The sequence below is a fragment of the Cryptomeria japonica genome, chromosome 9 (genome assembly GCF_030272615.1).
Source record: "Cryptomeria japonica chromosome 9, Sugi_1.0, whole genome shotgun sequence".
NCBI classification, from domain to species: Eukaryota; Viridiplantae; Streptophyta; class Pinopsida; order Cupressales; family Cupressaceae; genus Cryptomeria; species Cryptomeria japonica.
In genome coordinates this window covers 244,480,501-244,500,571 of record NC_081413.1, presented here as the reverse complement: position 1 = coordinate 244,500,571, position 20,071 = coordinate 244,480,501, and positions in this window count along the sequence as shown.

The following is a 20,071-nucleotide window of genomic DNA, read 5'->3' as shown; positions in this document are numbered from 1 at the left end:
CTCATCAGCTTCCTTCATTAAATACCGCATGTAAACATTTAATGCATTTTGTTATAGCTCGGTTACAACTTGATAACAACTCAGTGAATACTAAACTCCACTCGGTAGACATTCTACCATCATTAACCGATAGCGATAACCTTAGGGTTTACTAACTAGTTTCCTTAGGGTTTACCGACTAGGTTCCTTACTTGATAACATAGTATAGTATTAACCTTTACAATTTACAATATATGTATGATGTTAAAACAATCTAAAACATCATGATCTCATTATTGTCTGACTTGGTAGTAGTTGCCCATTGAATACCTTATTCATCCCCTTATTCATCATATTCTTTCTTGTGTCCTTTACTGACATCTTTATAATCTTTATATCATACTTCTCAAGATATGGCAACATCATATTGAATTAGAAAATCAATTTCTTGACATCAATGACAAAATAATATTATCAAGACAGTAAAACATCTTTAATCAGTTATATCCATAATCATCAACAACCTTCTCAATATCCTTAAGAAATGCCAACAATCTTTCATTGTCTATTATAATGCAATATTGCCAACATGGTATACTCGAAACTAGATTGTGTCCATCTTCAATGAGATACTTCATTCCCGAAACTAGACATCATGATCATCCTATCAAACATAGACTATTAACTTTGACAACAAAGAAGAAAATGGTTGTTGACTCGCTTGGTCTAGTGAGTCTTATCTTTTATTTATTTATCTTTGGTCATGTTCCTATGCTACTCAAGGATATCCACATTTGATTAGAGTGGCCAAGTTGGTTGATGATATTTTTTTGGTCTTCTATTTGTGGGATGTTTTCACTGCATTTTGAGGGATATATATTTTGGGTGTCTATGTTGGTACATTCACTTTGTGACTATCACACAAACCTCAACCCTTGACATACATAAATATTTTAGGTTAGATTGGAACATTCCTTATCTACAATATATCTATTTTTTGCCATAGGATCACATCATCGTTGTGGCTTTATATGTCATGATGTGATGCATCCACTTTCCATATTAAATAAATCTCTCTATTAATAAAGTGTACTTATTAAAGAACTGTTTCATCATTACTAATTGTTCTTTGTCTAATTTCTATTTCCCACTAATATTTCTTTTGTCAATCCTTGTGGTCCTCTTGATATCATGCTTTGGTACACAACAACAAGTGAATCTTGCATCGGCAACACATTTTTTTTTTTTACTTTTCATTTATTATCTATTATTCATTCTAGTAATTGTTTTCATTTCTCCTTTTTTCACATTCACTTTATTCTATTTTTTTTCTTATTTACTTTTAACATATTATTTCCTCTACATGTATTGTTTTTACCTTTCCACATTTTTTTCTTCTTTCATTGGTCTTTCTTCTCCTTGTATTATTCCTTTTCTACTTTTTAATTTTTACTCTGTCTTTCTATTATTCTTTTTTCCTTTTTCTAATTATTTATGTTCCTAATGGTTCCTCTTTTTGTTCTTTATTATTTGGTATTCATTTATTTTACATATTTAGTGTCTTTCAATATTTATTTAGTTATTTATTTTTTGTCATTTTTGTCTTGTTCATTTTTTGGGGTTTTTCCTCTAGTTTATCTTTCCATTTCTCTTTTTTCTTTCTTTTTTTCTTTCCTTTTTTCTTTATTTATTAAACCCTTGTCTCTCCTAGATTCTTTTGCCTTCCCAATTGGTACCTTTCCTACCTTCATCTATTTAGTCCTCTTAGTCTGCTAATATCATGTTTTCTACTCTCTTCTCTTAATATCACCCTGATGATGGATCATGGAGTTTGATCTAAAACATTGGTAATATAAAAAATACACGTAGTCAAATACAAAAATTACTCAACGACATTGATATGGAGTATGGAAATTTTATGCGTCTAGCATATTAGGACATAAACATCATAAACATCATAAAAATCAATCTACTTTATCAATAGCATATAGAGAATGTATCATAACATCTTGGCATCATTCTCAACAAATTGATGTCATGTTCTGATTTTTTCGGTTATTTTTTTGAGTGGTCCACCTTAGAACCTATTATCACTGTGGAAAATTTTAATCTATTTTTTATGGAATTTTGTTTGAATTAACACTTAAAATCACATTGTTTCAAAGAGAGGAAAAATGTAGACACTAAAAATTGGTGATTGCATACAACAACCCCTTTTTACTAACATTTCCTCCATTTATTGCATTTGATCTTATCATTCATCAATATTGCATCATTATTTCATGTCAATCTATCTTCAATCATACCTCTTTATCAGTTGGATTAAGTAATTTTATCAATTTATCCTCTCAACATTAGGTCCTTCCTAGGGTACAATAATTTAATTATTTGAGCCCCTTATAGGAATGCTTCCTCTAAGATAAATAAAATATTTATTTATTTATTTATTCTTTTATGTATCAATTAAATAAATTATTTTTATTTAATTTCCATATTGATAAATATGAGGAGCAAACTAATAAATTATATTTATTAATTTCACAACTTATCCTCTTCTCATGTGGAGATAATTAATGAATTTTATTTATTAATTCCTTCATTTCTCCTCTTCTCATTTGGAGATAATTAATGAATTGTATTAATTAATTTCACCATTTATCCTCTTCTCATGTGGAGATAATTAATGAATTTTATTTATTATTTCCTCAATTTATCCTCTTTTCATGTGTAGATAATTAATGAATTTTATTTATTAATTTTACCATTTATCCTCCTTTCATGTGGAGATAATTAATGAATTAAATTATTTATTAATTCCCCCATTCATCCTCTTCTTAGAGATAATAATGATTTTTATTTATTAAATGCCCCATTTTATCTTCTTTATATTATATGCTTGATTTCTCTAGCTTTTTCCATTTTAGCTCAATTTATCCTCTACTTCCAAAGGGCAACTTTGAGTTGCATTTGATCATGTCCATTCAAATTCAAAGAAATCAAATCAATCTTTGACAATTCAATTAAATCTAAATTTTTATAAATTAAGGCCTCATTCTTCATTTAAAAATAATAATGATTTCTAGTATTCTCATTGTCACTCTCTAAATTGTCCATGCATTCTACATATTTGTGCATTTTGCAATTGGAGAAAAAGATATCCACATTAGAGAAGAAAGAGGAAATAGTATGGCTCTACCAAAGGACCATGGAAGTTATAGTTTGATTTATGATGTAGGAGCATCCCTGGTTCATAGATTCTTGTATCAACCAATATTTTACTTTTTGTTTTCCTTTCTGTTTGTAGTTTAAGTTTTCCTTTTTGTGTGTCCCAGTTTTGGCTCATCGGATCCTATGGAGTTGGATTATACTTGAAGATTTGATCATCTTTCTTTCTTCTAGACCACATAACTTTTGGATCATTTTCTAGCAAGATATCACTATTGGTTTCCTAGATAGTTTCTTGCTACCGGCTGGTAGTTCTTGTTACCAGTTGCCTGAAACTATTTTTGGTGATCTACTAGAACCCCTTCCAAAGCTTGTGGATCCTTGGGCATTGATTTTAATGTTACTTGGCATATGGCCGACCTTTTCCCATGATCTATGTTTCATCCTTTTGATTTTCTAGAGGAATCTCTTAGCAGAGGTCAACCTTGTTATTTTACACGTTAGGTCTTGTTCTTCAAGTTTTGATCCCTTTTGGGCCGACTAGATCCTTTGGATCAATATATATAATTGTAATTGTGCATTAGGATGTAATCAACAAGATAATAAATTATCTAGACTATGCATAGAAGATATATCTCAAGATTCAAGGTCTCAGTTGTGACCTATTATGTATGTTCTACCAAGCCTGTCAGCCAGTATGTTGTAACCCGGTTGTTTCTTGTTGGTTGTAATCAAATCTCATACAATAAAACAATTTGTTCTACATTGCCTCCATCATATCTTTGTGTTTTTGTTGTGTTTTCTCTTGTTGACCAGTCCAGATTGATCTCTTTGAGGTCCCTCCTACCGGTGACTCCTTCAATTTGTTTTCAATTATACTTTGTTTTGATGGTCTTATGAGTATCAACCAGTAAACTAGATAATTTCTACCTCATTTATAGGCTGATAATTTCCTACTTGTGTATTTTACGTATAGATCTCAGACATTGCAATAGGTGCCAAGTCATCATCCACATGGATGTCTATAATATTTAAGAATAGATCGCCCTTGTTTAAATGGAAATATTTCTTGGTTATTGTATCTACTAGACCATTGGCTTATCTATACTAATGTTTGATACTAAAAGCATGGAATCTTTTCAAAATTTCTCAGTCCTCTTTGAGAGCATGACTAATTTTCTAACTTGGAGCCTCCATTTTATTTCGTGTTAAAAATCTATTCATGGAATTCCCCTATATTATCAAGTTGTTAATACCTAGATTACATACCATGAGTAAGAGATATACTAACATTGTGGCTTTTCCCACATTATGGGTTACATTTGTAATATGTGTAGCCCCAAATCTCAAGATGACACCCCTCGCATATCGAATAGCATAGCACAATCCAAAAATTTGTGGATTGCCTATCACTGCACCATCAGAATTTAGCTTCCAAGGATTACTGTCTGGGGCTTTCCCACTTAATGTCTATTTTTAAACCTTTGTGGGCTAAATTATTTAGATGGCTACCTTTAAAAGGGAGTTTGATCCCTAACCAATCCTTGACAAAACTATCATCCCATGATGTAAAATAAGAATCCCAACCCTTGTGTTTAATTTTATATGCTCTCACCACTTCTTTAATGTACTTTTCTATGTTATTGAGACCATGGCCTAACAAATTTTTCATATGCATGAAAATTATTTTATTCCTTTCACACCAAATGTTCCCAATGATAATAGAAAGAGCTATCTCCCATAGTACTATGAAAACTGACTCTGAATACAACATGGGCCAAGATTCAAATATTATAACTAAATACAATTGATAAGGTTCATACGAATTAAGCGTATGGTATAACCATGATAAATACTCATAATCCAATTCACAATTGAGAATGAAATGATTTGTTGACTCGACCTCTTTATCACACAATACACAATTGAAAACTAGAGATATATTCAATACATTTAGTTTCTCATTGCTAAGGATTCTCCCTCTAAGAGATAGCTAAGAAAAGGTTCCTTCCTTTGGCAGACCTACATCTTACCAAAAAAAATAAAAACACCTACTTTTGAGGCAAATAAAATCGTGCTTGCTCAAAATTTCATAACCTTCATTAATTGAGTACTTTCTTGACCCCAATATTAATAGTAACAACATTACTAATATTTGTGATTATCAATAGAAGTAATAGAATTCATATTAATATTATATTTTAATTATGGTGAAGCTTCCTTCTAAATGCTCTTAACATTGAAAAAAATAATGAGGTCAGTGTTTAAATGTATAAATTATATATAATGTTAATTAGCAATATTATTAAAATTGATATCAAATGCTTGTCACTTATAGTATCTAACTTATAATTATTACTGTATATCATTATTAGCATAAATAATTTGTCCCTTGATTATAATTATGAACCCATTTATTTTCTATCATATATTATAATAGTTCTAATTTATAAGCCTTGCAATTTTAAGGAGTTCATAAATTTTACTCATTGTGGCTACTAGAGAAGATTGATTGGAACTCATAAGCATTATTTTATTTATACACACCTACATCATAGATGGTAATATTTATTGTTGGTCATGATACTTATCCATCTTGATGTTGGATTTCCTTCCAACAAACTTTCCTTGTCTTCTTTTTATGTTAAGAAACAAATCATGGGTCACTCTAGCATGGGCATTTTGATTTGGTAGCTATTATTTACCCACTCATAGATACGATTAGCAATTAAAATTAAAGGTGTTAATTCCAAATAGGATAAGGTCAATGTCACTTTACAGGGGACTTTACTACCAGTAGCTATACAAGTGGACAAGGGTTCTTTCACATTAATGAATCATCTTAGGTCTAGCTATCACCACAAGTTGGATCAAGCTATCGCCCTACCTTAAGTACTTGACAATCCTCTTAGATACTAAAACTTAGTAGAATACTAACAATTTTATTTGTGTACCTTCTGTATTTCCTCACATCCAATGATAATAGGAGGGAGGATGTATGGTCTTGAAAGTGGATAGGAGGCTATTTTATAATGTTTTCTATACATGCATAATGTTATACTAGTGTTGATAATTTTATCTTATATCCAATTCCTCTTGCCAAGACATAAGGAAAGCCTACTGCAACTAGGAAACCATTGGGGAAGGGAGGTTGGTTTTTGAAAAGTCATGTGATTTAAACATCAACCAAGGAATAATATAAAATGTCAATTTTGTGTATGCACTTAGAGGCCACTGCCATAGGCATATCCATTTGTTTTTATATACATATCTTTATAGGCATATCCATTTTTTTTTATATATTAAAGGAAAATTAGGAATCCGAAGAAACACATTTGAGGTCAATATGTGTATCTAGTATCTAATACAAATACACACTAGTATGCCATAAAGAAGAATAAGACATGTTTTACCCTCACATTAATCCATAGAGGCAGAAGATAACAATTTAAGATCTTGTCAAGTTGAATAACAATTTCAACATGTATAAATTAAGATTCAACAACACAAAATCATAAAATAATAGAAAAAAGATAGAATAATATAACATAAATTTACTATGGAGAAAACCCTTACAAATAAAAACCCCCACACTTCAGAACTAGAGAGTCATTGTCCACATTAAATGTATATGCAAATGAGTCCAAGTCCAATGTATTTTCAACATGTAAAGAAAAACTTCCTTTTTCATAACTCTTGCATAAATAATATTTAATATCCAAAATAAAATATCCAAGTGGGTGCCAACTTAGGATATAACTAAAAAATGGAGGGAATAGTGCAGCTGGAGGGAAATTTGAATTCTGTGAATGAAGGGAACAACGTGGTTGGTTCCTCTGGTTTTGTTGCCTCTATAGCTCAAGGACAACTTGTTTATTTGGGATCTATGGTGGATGATGAGGATGGTCGAAAGGATGGGGACCCACGACATCGGGACCCTCCTCTTGACTTTTAAAATATTGAAGATTCTTCAAATTTGGGTTTTGAGAACTTGAATGCTGAGTTGGAAAAGACGAGTGAAGTCAAGGTTCTCAAACCCTGGAATGGTTTATTTGCAAACAAGTCCATTGGTAAATCGACCTTTCCCTCTGTGGAAGATATTTCTGGTAGAAAGGTAGGCAGATTAGCTATTGCAGTACTAGATGTGGTCATAGAACATAATATTTCTCTGATGGATTTTTCTCTAGTGGGGAAATTTGTTGGACCCAGACCTAATATTGAAGTCTTTAGGTCTTTTGTGAAGAGAAAATGGAGGTTGAAAGGACAGGTTGATGTCCCAGCCCTGTCAAGGGGTTTCTTTGTCTTTTCCTTCTCCTGTGGTGAAGACTTGGAAATGGCTCTGAGTAGAGGACCCTGGATGCTTGGGAAATATTCTTTATCCTTAAGAAAATGGTCTCCAAAAATGGAGCTCAATGATTCCTTTTTTGAGTTTGCTCCGATATGGGTGTGGTTGCCTGGTTTGCTGCTTGAATTTTGGTTGGACGACGTGTTCTCAGACATTGCTAATTCCTTTTGGGAGCTTGTTTTTATAGAATCTATGACAACAGAACGAAAGAGACTAGTGTATGTGAGGATATGTGTTAATATCTCATAAAATATGGACCTTCCTAGATCTATCAAAATAAATTCCAAGCTAGTTAAGAGGGAACAAGTTATAGAGTTTGAATACCTTCCTTGTGTGTTCTTTTCTTATAAGAAAGTTGGACATTGGGCAAAGGCTTGTCCTTGTAACCCTAAGAATGCTTAGAAGCACAATAATCATGTCAAACAGATCTGGAAATAGAAGATGAACAAAAATGAGGAAGGTAGATCCGAAGGAGGAATTGGACTTCTTAGTAACTCAAAAGATATAACAAAGGATGAAAGGAAACCTAGTCCTTCCAAGGATACTCCTCAGAAGGAAGTTAGAAAGGATGAAGAGAATGCATTTTAAGTTAAAACAATCAATGGATTTGAAGCTTTATAGAATCAAGAGGAATAAAATGTAATGATAGAATAAATTCTTGAAGACAATGAGATTGGCAACATAAATGAACCACAATATGTCTCCAAAAGATACAGGATAAGAAAGTAATAATGTTTGTTCAATAGACTCTAAGAGTCCAGATGTTATCATTGAAAAAAGACCTAGTTCAGATCACCCTAGGTTAACCTTAACTCTCTATTCCAGAGTTTTGGAACTTATTCGCCCACCTCTTCTCAGAGAAAATGAGAATGTTCGAATAGTTAAAACTGAAAAAAGAAAAAGAAGAGAATAGGTTATTCTAATGGGGTTAAAACTAGAACTAGGTCGAAGGCAGATATTGGTATTTCGAAATCCCCACAAGGACATAAAACTATGAAATGGCATAGGAACCAGGAGAGAAAACAAAATATAGCCGATGGAAGGCAGTGAACCATTGAGGAATCCTACTCCCACATTCCCAAATGAAGTTAATCTCCTGAAACATACAAGGCCTAAACGGTATCCATAAATAGGATGTGCTTAGGAATTTTATTAGAGATCATAAGCTGGACATTATCCTGGTTCAGGAAACTAAAATGAGTAAGGAAAAAGTTAAAAAATTAAAATTCTTTGAATAGGGGGGTTTTTTTGTTAGTAGTTCTAATGGAGCATCTGTCGGGGTTGCCATATTTTGGAATAAGAAAACTATTGATGGAGATCTAATTGATGAAGATGGTAATATCATTTCTATGAGTGTGAAATACATTGTTGAAGGACAGGAATGGGTGGTCACCAAAAATTATGCTCCAAAATATAAATTTGCTAGGAGTAAGTTTTGGAACAAAATCTAGCATAAAAGAGGGATTTTTTCCTAGGATATTTGGCTTTTTATGGGAAATTTCAACACCCCTCTGAAGGAGATTGAAAAATTTGGAGGAGCCCAAGCTCAACTAGATAGCAGGATCGATCTTATGGACTTCATCAATGCCAATGCCCTCATTGATGTTGACCTTTCTGGAGTCTCCTACACTTGGTCTAAGCAAAGGGATGGAGGAGATCTTATTCAAGTAAGGCGAGATAGATCCCTTATCAGTCTTGACTGGGTCCTTAAGTATAGATATTCTTTGTATGTTATTAATAGAATAGGATTGAACCATTATCCCATTTCTTTTGTTGGTGGTCCTATTAAGGGCAAATGCCACTTTCCATTTTGGTTTGAAAAATGTGGATTTCAAACCCTTCTTTGGAAGCTTCCATTGCCAAATAGTGAAATATAATTATGGATGGTTCTGCCATGTTCAAATTTGCTAAAAAATTAAGAAATATGAAAGACCAAATTAAGATTTGGAATAAAAAGGTTTTTGGAGATATTTTTGTATCTAGGAGGTAGCTTAAGGAGGAATTAGAATAGATTCAAAACTCTATCCAGAAATATGGTTATAAGAAGTTCCCCAAGGATAAAGAAGATGAAGTTCTACCCAAATTACACAACACTATTTCAAGAGAAGAAACTTACTAGAGGCAGAGATCCAAGGCTACTTGATTAGAACCTAGTGATAGAAATATTAAATTCTTTCCTATGACATCAATTAAGCATAAAGCAACAAGCAAAACATCTAGATTAATTGTTGATGAAAAAATTATTGTCAAAGATGATGACATAGGTGATGAAGCTGTAAGGTTCTTCTCTAACCTCCTGACAGGTAACAAGGAAATTGACATTGTTAAGCAGCAAGAACTGATTGATAATATTCCTAAGATTATTGGCCCTAATCAAAATAAGATATTATTTGGCATCCCCTCAGCTAATGAAATTAAAAAATTTGTTTCTCCTTTCAAGGGGATAAGGTACCAGGCCCGGATGGCTTCCCCATATTTTTCTTTCAAGAATATTGGCACATTGTTTGGGCTGATATGGCCAATGCTATCAAAGAATTCTTCGGATCCAGAAGAATTCTTAAAGAAATCAACTCTACTTTCATTGTTTGAATTCCTAAGGTGGTTGGAGTTAATTCTATGGGGTAAGTTTAGGCCAATAAGTCTTTATAATTCTTTTTACAAGGGAATTTTTAAATTCCTGACTTCTATATTGCTGGTTGTTCTTCCCCTTATTATCTCTGAGGAGCAAAAAGGATTTGTCCCAGGCTGGTAGATTTTGGATTCTATAGTTCTTGTACTTAAGAATATCCACTCTCTTAATGCTGCAAACAAAGAGGGATTTCTCATCAAGTTGGATTTGGCAAAAGTCTATGATAGGGTTGATGATAGGTTCTTTTTAGGATTATGGAGGCCTTTGGATTTGGTGAGAAGGTTATTAAAATCACCTGAGATCTGATATCTACACCAAATTTTTCTATTCTTATTAATGGATCTCCTTCTTGATTTTTTAAATCTTCAAGGGGTCTCAGGAAATGAGATCTTATCTCACCTATTCTTTTCACTATTTTGGCATAATGTTTGAGTAGATTGATTCAAAATTTGAAAGAGAATAGGATCATCAAACGGTTGCAACCTTCTTCTGCTAATTTCTTCTACACACATCAATAGTTTGTCGATGATACAATATTGTTGGGATATTCTTTTGTTAGTGAAGCTTCTTCCTTCAAAGGTGCTCTTAGATCTTATTCCCTTGCTACTATACAAAAAGTTAATTGGGAGAAATATGCTATTTACTTAATCAACACCCACTTGTTGAGGGATCAAAGGATTGCTAACATAATTGGTTGTAAAGTTGAGTTTCTCCCCTCTATTTATTTGGGTCTCCCTCTGGGTTTGGCTCCTCCAAACTCTTTCTGGAATTCTTTAATTGGCAATTTCAACAAAAAATTGGCTAGTTGGAAAGGCTCTATGTTATCACAGGCTAGTAAGCTTCATCTTCTTCAAGCCACTCTTCAGAATTTGCCTGTTTATGCTCTTAGTTTATTTAGTATATCAGTCAAATTTGCAAAAGCTTTAGAAAGAATTTAGAAAAGGTTTCTTTGATCTAGTGTGGAAGATAAGAAAAGGATTGCTTTCGTTTCCTGGGATACAGTCTATTATGCTAAAAGCAATGGGGGGTTAGGTATTAAATCTCTTAAACCTTTCAACAAAGCTTTTCTAGCCAAACAGATTTGGAGGGAATATGGTATTAAGAGAGATTGGACTAGGGTGTGGTTTGGCAAATACATACATAATCAGCCCATTCATTCCCTTCTCTATTTTGAATATATCCCTATTGGATATTTTATATGGAATAGTATGATCAAATCTATTAAAGTTGCTAAAGCTGGAGCTAGATGGGTCCTTGGCAAAGGTAAAAAAATCAGATTTTGGGAGGATACCTAGATGAAAGATGAGCCTCTTTTTAATCAGGATTGCAATCATTTCATTGAAGACTGTAAAAGGAGGTTTGGTTCTATGGTTTGTAATTATTGGGAGAACAAATGGGTTAGACTTGATGCGTTTTATGTTGGATTTTCTTCACTCCAACATGATTTGCTATCTTTTTCTATTAGTAAAGATTCTGATGATGTCTTCTTATGGAAGAGTAATCCTAGGGATAATTTTACTATTGCCTCTGCTTCTAAAAAAATAGCTACTCGAGCCTGTAACCCTATATGTACTAAAGTTTGGAATATATTCCTCATTCCTAAAGTTAACATGTTTATTTGGCTTACAAATCACAACAAGATACTTACCATTGACAACCTGGTTTGAAGAGGATTCATGATTCCTAATAGGTGTGAGTTATGTCAGAAAGAGGCTGAGTCTGTAGATCATTTTTTCATTCACTTTTCTTTTACCTAGGAGATCTATAGTAAAGTATGGATGCAATGGAAAGTTGATTGGGTAATGAAAAATAGTTTTAAGGAAGTCCTTTTGCACTAGATTTTCCCTACCAAGTTTGTCATGATTAAGACCCTCTGGTTCTTTGTCCTTCCTATGACCTGTTGGCATATTTGGAAGGAGAGAAACAATACAATTTTTAGGGAGACTAAGTGTTCTTCTCAAGTGGTTTTTGAAAAGATTTGTAGGGCTATTAAAGAAAACATCAATACCATTCACAAAAGTAACAAGCAATGTAGTTATATTGACATGACTGATAATGAGAAAAGCATTCTAACTGAATAGAATTTGATACATAATGTCTAGAAGTCTAATATGAAGAGTAGAAGAAATAATATTGTATGGAGGTTCCCTCGTCATGATTGGGTTAAGGTGAACTTTGATGGTGTATCTAAAGGTAATCCAGGGAATGCTAGAGAGGGAGGGTTCATAAAAGTTTTTTATGGCTTTTGTGTTGTTGTGATTGCTTCTCCCTTTGGAGTTCAAAACAACCATGTGGCAGAAGCTCTGGCAATGTTAAAATGTCTTCAGCTTGTTCAAAGATTTAATTTTAAAAGAATTTGGTGGCGAGAGACTCCCTTAATATAATTTAGGCTATTAAAGGTATTAGGTCCCCTTCTCAGAATATCAAAAATATCATTGATAATGTAGAAAAATTTGTTAGATGCCTATGATAATGTGATTATTACCTATACCTTTAGGGAAGGTAATAGGATAGCCGATTTGTTAGCCAATGAGAGGGTCATTTTAGCAGAGGATGCTAATTATATCAGAGAGTCATCATGTAAGAACAAAGTCCGAGAGTAATTATTTTATGACAAAGTCCATCGTACATATTAATTTTATTATTACCTTTATGGGTTCGGACTTTAATGATAGATTTTGGAGTGAGGTGGATTCTCAATTGATTAACTTTCTCAGGCATTGCAATAATGAGTATCGGTGTGAAGGGCCTTATCATATTAAGTGCTAGGTTAATTTGCATGTTTTAAAAGGCTACTTGAAAAACAAGAAAATCACTTTGGTTTTCGCTACCGGCGTCTTTGTTCTTGAGCATTTGGTCAATTTGCACTCCTTTGAGGGTTTCGAATTGAACAACTATCACATTATGGGAGGAAATCTCAATTGTAATAGGCCTACCAGCTGTGATAGATGGAAATGTGAAAGGAAAATTTAGAGAAGGTTGCACACATATCGATTCACCAATTATATGGAGAAATTGGATGGGAGCAAGAAGTCCATGTCCCATGGTTTTTCCAAGGGCTGGAAAAATAATAAAGTTACTCTGTTCGGTCAGACCTGGAAAGCAGATGATAATTTGGTGGCTGAGGTAACTGATTTGCAGAAGGATGGCATCATGTTTTACAGAGACCGCAAGTTCTCAGTGGAAGCCATCAAGAATTTCCCCAAAAATGAAGAAGAAAGTGCTCGACTCGCCAAAAGGGATAATGTTTCCTATTATCTCCCTAACCAAGTAAAATATTTCTTGCAAAAAATGTTAAAAGTGTTACTGGAGTATCTTACGGTTGATGGTAGGTTTTCAAAAATCTAAAATTACCACTTTGTTATCCATAACCATTTTTGCCATGGCTCTAAGATTTCTCTGCCATTCTACTTGGCCTCCTCCTTTAATGATAGTCTAGCTGACCATGCTAAGAAACCTAATTCCTACCCAATTTCTCACCAAGGTCTTATTTTGTTAATATATGAGCATCTTAAGTGTAAAGCTAAGGCTAATAAGGATGATCGCTTTGTGGAGAATGCCAATATTTATGAGGATTTTCCTCCTAAAATGAAATCAAGCGTTAGTGAAAAAGATAAAGAAGAAATTGAAGATAGTGTTGGTTTTGAGCAGGAGAAGAAGAAGGAGGTGGAAGAAGAGGTGAAGAATGAGCAAGAGAAGGAGGTTGGGGGTGAGGAAGCAGAATAAGAAGAGAGAAGAGGATATTGAAGAGTCAGAGGCGAAGGATAATCTCTATGTTTCGGATAACAAGGCTGATGCTCAACATAACATGGAGGAGGGAAACCCTAGGTTTGAGGATTCTGCCCTGGATATGGAGAATATGGATTCCATTCTGAATGCTGCTAGAAACAACACTCTCAAAATGTTTAATTTCCAGAATTGGGTGGTTGATAACATCACTAGAATTCAAGAAAAACAAAGAGAGCTAGATTTTAAAATTGACAATTTGGTTAAGGATATCAATATTAAAGGTAAAGCGGACAATGCGGAGGATACTAGTGTTGCAGAGGATGAAAAAGAAATTCTAGACTAGCCAAAAAATGAGATTATAAAGGGTGATTTGAAGCACCTAGAGGATGTGGTGAGAATTCTCAAAGAAAAGTGCGAGTCTGATAATGGTCTGATAAACAATCAAATTCAAAAAACCGAGGTTGCTTTGAGGAAATTCATGGAGCATAGTTTAGTTGTGTTGAAGGTGTCCTCTCAAAACATGAATGTGTTGGTTGCTTTCCTAGAGAAGGATAAGCAAAATAAAGAAACTATGATTATTGATGGCAAGCCAACTTCTAGTTCTGTTCAACACTCCTCCAGATGCAGAACTAGGTGAAATGCAAGTGAGTTGGAGATGAAGACCAAAGGCAATTAACAAATGCAGGAAAATAAAGGCCTGAAAGAGGTAGCAAATGTGATGATGATGTTGGTCAAGGATGCAAAAGAGACTATAAAGACTTTCACCTAAAATGTAATTTTATTTTATGTGTGCTAGTCTCTCGTTGGCCTTTTGTTGTTATTTACTTTGGATGATGTCTTTTGTGTTGTTCTTTTGCAGCCTTTCTCTCTTTGTTTTGTCTTCTCTATTTTCTCTAATTGCTTTTCTTTTTGTTATGTAAGCAGGTTTCGGGTCCCTTAAAACCTGATTTTCCTTAATCAAAAACTTAGGATATTACTAAATATGCAACATATTAAGAAAATAATATCTAAATAATTAATCCTACTACTCAAAGGTTGAGGCACCTTAATCCCAACATTCTCCCACTTGTTGAAGACCTACCAAGAGTCATTGGAAACACCACGATTTACATTGCTAAGAGCCAACTTATGAAAATAATGTTCATCACTACCATCAATGAAATAAAATAAAACTCGAACATGCTCTAGTACTCCATCAAGATATATGAAACAACAATTAAGATGTCCACGATCTCAACCAACAATCCCAATAGTTCTCCAACATGCCACCTATTGAGTACAAGTAACAAACCAAGTTGAATACTAATCCATGACCACAAGCATAAGACCCTAGTTATATTAAAGGCTTCAAGATACTACCACCACTCCACTATAATCACAATATATATAGAAGAATTAAAAAATATCAATCTTAAAGCTTGTAACTAGAACATAATTGTGAATTAATCCTTCTAAAAGAAAGATCATACGCCAGTCAAAACAATAATCAAACTGATTACACCCATCTAACTTATAAACCCACCCAACTTAAAATAACACCCACAACAAGTGCTAATCCATATAATAACCCATACCTCTAACATATATAACGTCAACAAACTCATGTCACCAACATAAAAACCCCAATTCCTATAGCTTCAAGATCCATGTGTAGACCAATAAATGAAGACCAAATACATAAAAAAACTCCCACTACATGGGTAATGCCAAACCTAAAATGATCAAAGACGTACCGTCTACCAATCACAACACATGGAGAGTTTAACCACGTAGTACTAAGGACCATCTACAAAGTTATGTACATCCTACAAACAAAATTATTACTGGAAACATTTATCTTAACAAGTCTCCATAGCTCTCCCATGTTCTCCACATCTAGAAAAAGAAATAAATATGATAACCTCCATGTTGTCACCCAAGTGACAACATATGGACACACAATAGTCATCAAAATAGTTCCACATAGAACCTCACATCTAATATCAAGTGAATATGAACCTCTAGGATGATCACTAAGGCCAAAGAGGGAAACTGTAAACCATAAACATGTAGCCTGTTCTTCTACAAACACCTCTAAGTTCTATTTGTGCCAAGTAAGATCTCCTTTGAAATTCCAAGAGAAAATATATAACAACATCCAAACCCTTTCAAACTCAAGAGATTAATCATAATATATATACCATGCATCTACATGTATGTAAGCCTCTTGAAGAATGCCAAACTACTCCACTTCCCATTTCAAGAAATTAATAGACTACCATCCTCTATGATTATTATAAATAAAAACACGTCCCAAGGAAATAAACCATGCTATATCCATTTCTCACAATAAATCCTCTAGGACCATCTAACCATAGCTCAAGATCCATGAATATAAGAAAAAAACATAAATAAGTTGAGAGAAACACATTTTGGCAATACCTCTTAAGTGATAAACTATCAAGTAGACCTAGAGTAGGGAATAAGAATTTTACTCTAAGATATCCAAGTCATCATGACTCATCCAAGAACAATCTCCTTATAGGTCTTTGTCGAACTCACATCCAACCAAGGTATAGGCTCATGAGTATTCCTACTAAAATATCATTAAGAGTAACCATCTCAATACCATGTTTTTCTCATTTTAAGAGAACTACAACCTCACCGATGTCTCCATGTATCCATAAGTACTAGAAAAAGATCAATTCACCCTAAATTTAAATTGCATTTATACACTCTCATGAAGCTTCTTTGGCATATGACCAATCACCCAATACAAAGAAAACTCACTAAACCACTATCAAAGCTCCAATTAGCTGAATCAGGAACCAATAATGACATCATGATCTTACCATCACATCCTCAGAGATCGCATGATCCATTTGAACATGCCATGGTCTTAATAAAAATGTATCATGCCAAACTCTAATACCCAATCAATAGGATACCATGACATAATACCAACATATTCTAAAACAATCATCACCTATTGAGCACCAGCAACACCTTGACGAAAGAATTCTAGAACCTTCCATCACCACAAGATGTTACACATCATCAAATAGTGTACATTTAAAGGTGAAAGAACTCTTCTATAGGAACAAGGTCTACAAATCCATCCAAAATATTTGCATCATTAGAAAAGGTCATCCGTCATCAAGTGATTAATAAATAGGCACTAGTTAAGCTCCCACTAAACTATGATATGAATCTCTCCAAGCACATGACAAACCATCTCCCAAATATAAAAATCATCTAGGTCCAAACACTTACAAGTGCAATGCTAATCACACCAAGTGAAATCAATATCTCTAAACTGAGGAAATGAACCATGCTCTAGGCTCCCATAATTCATTATTCAGGTACTCACTTATCATCTATCCTTTGATCTTAAATGAAACCAAACCAATGTGCAAGTTACCACTAACAAGGTTAGCTAACAAGTCTGCAAAAGCACTGAATCAAACCTTGTAAATATAGATAGCCCACATCTAAGTTATCCCACTACATCTGAATAGGTGATCAACCTAAGCAATTGCATAAGTCCTAGATTGAAAATATTTAAACATGCAAACTCACTATCGCATTAGTAAACTACAAATTTGGGATCTCAAAAAGAATAATCATGTAGGAAACATGAGTCAGATATTGAATCAAGTATAGATTTAATTTATCAACACGTCCATAGTGAGCAGCATAGTGTAGGAATCCATCAAGAGTCACCACAATAATGTTGAGTGACTAATCACATAACAACAACCCCATGCAGAAAAAACCTTCACACCTCCTCTCACCATGGACAAGGCATGCATGTAGAACTTCAACTAACTCATCTAGTAACACTATAGAAGAAATGGGGTCTAGAAAATGGCTCCTCTACAACTCCACAAAACCATAAGTTTTAATCTTTGACTATGTAAGACATAAAAAAATACCATGTTCGTGAATACCCATGCACTTCCATGCACACTTCATATCTGGAAGACTCGAGAGTTCAAAAAAATCACAAAATAGCTTAACCCCTAGATTAATGAACTATCATAGATGAGAATCACCATATATTTTTAAGAAAAATATATAAACCTCTAATATTGAAAAAACATGAATCTAAGCCATGCAAGTACAACCATCCATGAAAAAGAAGCTTAGGAACTCCACAACTACCATTACTACATGCATCTAAGGGGGACAATCTATTCTAGGAGCTATTAGATCATAAAATGATCAAATCCATAGCCTTCCTCTATGCCTTTAGCATAACAAAAGTGGCAATTTCTAATACTAGGAAAAAATAAGCACCGAACATAAGCACATCACTCCATAGTTGAAAACAACACAAACTTCTCCATATTACAAGGAATTCAATCACAAACACCCAATACGAAAAATTTGTTGGATGTAACCACAAAGAATAAAAAGAACACCCCATGCATCAGAAATTATTCTGCTATCAAATAGGATGAAACTAAATCAATGAAAAGACTTCCACTCATCAAAGGATTAATGAACAGTAAATTTATTCAAAAAAAAATTCCTCAATCTTTCCAAGCTAAGAAATCTTAATAGAAGAAATACCCAAAACCTAAAACACCAAGGATCTTCTTATGCATTGACATGCAAGCACATGCAAGTGACATGCAGGTCTATGAAAATACATGCAACTCAAAAGAAGGTGCATGCAACTGAAAAAATAACACAGGTCAACTACATGTGAGTTAATGCAAGTACATGCAACTCAAAAAGCATGTATATACAACTCAGAAAAAGCACATGCAAGCAACATGCAAATCTTGGAACAAAGCTCTAATACCAAATAGAAGGAAAAATGGGCATCCCAAAATAGCCATATGAGATTAGTATGTGCATCCAATATCCAATACAAATGCACACTACCATACGATAAAGTAGAATTAGACATAGTTTGTTTCCAACATTAACCTTTAGAAGAAAGTGATTGCAATTTAAGATATATATGTTTAGATTTAACAATACAATACAATCTTCAAGCTCTAGGCCTTTACATGGTTATTTACATCTTGCTTCATCCTGGAGAAAAATTAGCAACTAACCCCTCTAAAAAAGGAAGTCCTCATACAACTCTAACAATCCTTGTATTTACAATGCAAAAAAGTAGGAGCTTCTCAAAAGTGTTCACATTGAATATATTTGTGAATTAGTCCAAGTAAAATGTATCTACAATATATAAATAGAAACATCCTTTTGCATAACTCTTGTATAAATAATATTTAATTTCCAAACTAAAATCTCCAAATGTATACCAACTTAGGAAATTACAAAATATGCAACATATAAACAAATAATATCAAAATACTTTATAGTAGAACTCAAAAATTGAGAGACCTTCATTGCACCATTCACTTCAACCATGCTGTGTAAAAATCCCATAAACCTCTCACAAATTGATTCTATGTTATTGTACAAGCTTTTTCACTCTTTTGTGCTTTTCGTATACGTATTTTAGCACTATGTACCTAGGTGGACTACTCTGTTAATGGATGGGACGAAAAGAGATTGCAATGCAGTGAAGGAGCAAATCACTTTTCATTGTTGTCAAAATGGTAAAGGGTTCCTTTAAAACAAATAATAAAACAGATAATAAAATTCAGTTTTAAATTAGATTGTAAATGTTATTTTATAAAATAAAGATTGACAGTTTGTATATTTTATTCTATAGAAGAGTTTCCAAATGATAATAAAGATTGGATGTTTTCAATTTTTATTTTTATAAAACAATTTGGAAATGATGATAAAAATCATTTTCAAATAAAATTGCGAATCTTATTTTATAAAATAAATTGAAAGTTTCTTTATTTTAATTATAAAACAGTTTAAAATATGATAATGAAAACCATTTCTAAATAGTGGAAACCCCCTAACCAAATGTAGAAATATAAATTTATACAAATATTTAGAACCACCATACAAACTCCTTTCCAAATACATTAGAATATAAGATCCAAAACAAGGCTAATGGAGCCTTGCAGCCCTATGAGGGGAACCTAGACCATACAATTTACCATAAACAGAGCCCCTGGACAAAATTATTCGTAAGGTCTACATATCCAACAGGAGGGAGCCCTACTGAAAACCGTCCACCATCTTCACATTATCCAAAAAGAATTCCTTAGCAGCCATATTTCTCTGGCCACATGCGCTTGATTCCTGTGGCATCCAAAAATAGAATACTCAAACTCCCCAAAATAGAGTCGTGTAGCACCCAAAAA